The following is a 3,191-nucleotide window of genomic DNA, read 5'->3' on the forward strand; positions in this document are numbered from 1 at the left end:
CTACAATTGAACTAGAAATAAAGAAAGACACATAAAACTCTTTATGGAGCTGGTTCTTCAATCTGGTTCATGTAGCTTCAGGTTTGCACACTTGAATCACACGAACTGCTTGCAAAAAGCCTTGCTATTTTGCTCTCAATTCACGTTTAACTTCTGTATTTTTGTGCAACACCTGTAATGTGAGAACATCCTGCAATTTATAGAGTTAGTAGATGAAGAAATAACTAGAGTTCTGATGCAACTCGTCCGTGGTGAAAGAGTTCTAGTTGATTTCAACTTCTAACTCCTTCCCTATATTGGATAGTGTTCTCTTTGATTAAGGAGTCCTTCTCCTTATCAATTATGCAACATTTTCGATTAGGAGATATAAAATACACCAAGTTAAGCTTATCTCCTTCACGTGTAACCCACATGCTCAAATCTGCCCATTTTTGTGCACCTGAGGGATGGACCTGGTTCATCCTGAGTTCCTTTGTCAGTCTTCAAAACTAACGTTTACTTGTGCCAACACCATGTTTATGACATTATCTTTTATACCTCTATGTAATACTATAAATAGAGGAAGAGAAGTGATATTGTAGAGACTTGAAAAACACTTTGGAAAATACTTGATGAAATATGAAAGTTCTCTCTTTCCTCCCTAGATCTCTTGTCTATTTTCACATTTTATATTGTTACTTTAAGCTTAGTTTCTTAACACTTTTAATCCATATTACCTATTCTCATGGGCGAATCTATTCAGTAGGTACGAGGTGGTACGCCACCCGCAAATCTTGATCGAAACTTTGTATTTATTATGTGTATATGTATAAGAAATAGATAAATTCAGTTTTTGGCACCCAGATGAACAAAAGGCCGTAAGGTGCCAGTGGTGATTTATCATATGGTTCACCTAAGAGACGGGGGTTTGAGTCCATTCTGGTACATTTTTTATAAAAGTTTTTTAAACATGCGGAGCAGATATAACGTTTCAAATATTGTTAAAAGACTGAGTAGTGCAATTGTCAGTTTACTTCCTTGGAAAAGGGCGCAAGATTAAATTTATTATCCGTTTACTAGTTTTTAGAAAAATCGAAATCCCATTAGATTCAATGTTTAGAACTCTAAGCCCCTTAACTAATGACCTAAGTAATGTATAATCTTTGATTAATAATTATTTTGTTATTTATCTAAGACGTTAATGGGTAGTTATTTCAATAATTCTTTCTTCTTCTTCTTCTTCTTTTTTTTATTACTTTTTATATCACTATTTAGTCCCCCGGGGGGAGGGGAATCTAGCTAGTTCTTTAATGGGTTGGATTGAATTTTTCTTTTTAGGAAAAAGTTCCTAATTCTTGTGAAATGAGATGGAAAAAATGTTTGACATCAAAAATTCATATTGAATGTCATTCTTTTCCATCTTAAAGACGACGTTGATACGGAATAACTCGAACCAAAATACATCAAATCGGCAAAATGTTACCCTATTAGGATTGTATTAATTATAATATATCTACGTTTAAATTGGTGTGGCACCCGGTATCACCAAATCCTGGATCCACCTATGCCTATTCTTATACTCGACATAAATATAGTAGCATCCCCAAATTTTTTTTATTGTAAATGTAAAACAAACAAATTTCAAATATTAGAATCAAAGACTTTATCGTCTATATACAAAATTAACAATAATTCCAAGAAAAAAAGTTAAGAAAGAACTCATTGATTAAAAAAAATTGCACTTTATTTTATGAGAAATTTTCATAAAGCACTATCTTTTAGTAGTAATTAGCCATCTATAGATACCATTTGCTATATTACGGATTATAGATACTTTTTTTGTGGTTATAAGATGTATTTAAGCTATTGTATTCATGAATACAATAGCAAAAATAAGCGTGAATCAGGGAAGTCCAGCTAATCAGTTGTTGTATTCGAGTGTATTCGACTGTATTCATAGAGTGAAACATGAGATTACAACTGGACAAATTACTGTATTTGACTGTATTCACGGCATGAAATAAGGGATTACATTGTTTTAAAATGGAAAGTGAATCAACTAACATAATAGACACCTAATATAACTCGACAAACTCAATTATAACACACAAATTTTGTATTTTCAGTTATAAATAAGATTCTCAACCGAAAATACCCAAAAAATATAGCAATCTTTAGAGAAATTATATAATACATCTAAATACATAAATTATATTAATTAAAAAAATATATGAATACATTCATGGCATATAGCGAGACAGTGAATACAATGAAATACATAAAATACAGCGGGATACATTGAAATACAATGAGAGAAAAAACCCAGTGAATACAATGAAATACATAGAATACAACGAGATACATTGAATTACAATGAAAAAAAGACAACGAATACAATGAAATACATGAAAATACAATGTGATACGTTGAAAATACATTAAAATATATTAACAGAAAATTAAGTTGCTCAACCCCAAAATCCGTCATCTTTGTTCAAGAACAAACCCTAATTTCCAACTACTCCTAGTACAACAGATGCAATAATAACGTCATAAGCAGCAACAATAACAGGAAGCCACGACTCATTTCACTTCTAACAACAACAAGAAGCCATGGCCGCCATCAACAGAAATTGTGCCTTTGTTAAAGGAAGAGCCGGAGAAAAACGATTTGAAGGATGGGCACACGAAAGTTACGCCAAAAAATTCTTGGAACTTGAAAAATCTTTGAGTAAAATGGTCTATGCCCTCCATGTGATATAAGCGTCTCTAATTTGATTCACACAAGATGCTTAAAACACCGGCACACGAAAGTTGAAGGCTGTGGTCGGAGAATCCGGATGCCTGTGCTGCTAGAATCTTCCAATTAACATGAGAACTAGACCATAAATCCGACGGTGAGACTAATTTATCAATGCCGAGCATGAGATCTGAAGCTGGTATCCGAAGTAGGCCATGCGATCTAATTCGTTAAAACAAGAGAAATTTCATGGAGAAAGACTGGAGTTGAGAGAGAGTGTGGAGAAAAATCTGAAAGAATGAGAGAGAAAAATAATACAAGCGTATTTTATGGCTTAAGGGTAAGAGGTAACCATAAATAGATATTTGGCTATAAAAATCAGAAGAAGATAACTGTAGAATATAATTTTTTAAAAGGATATTTATTTAAAATAGGAGGTAAAAATTCCTTATTTTATTCATCAAATTCACTTT

The sequence above is a fragment of the Nicotiana tabacum genome, chromosome 18 (genome assembly GCF_000715075.1).
Source record: "Nicotiana tabacum cultivar K326 chromosome 18, ASM71507v2, whole genome shotgun sequence".
In the NCBI taxonomy this organism is placed as follows: Eukaryota; Viridiplantae; Streptophyta; class Magnoliopsida; order Solanales; family Solanaceae; genus Nicotiana; species Nicotiana tabacum.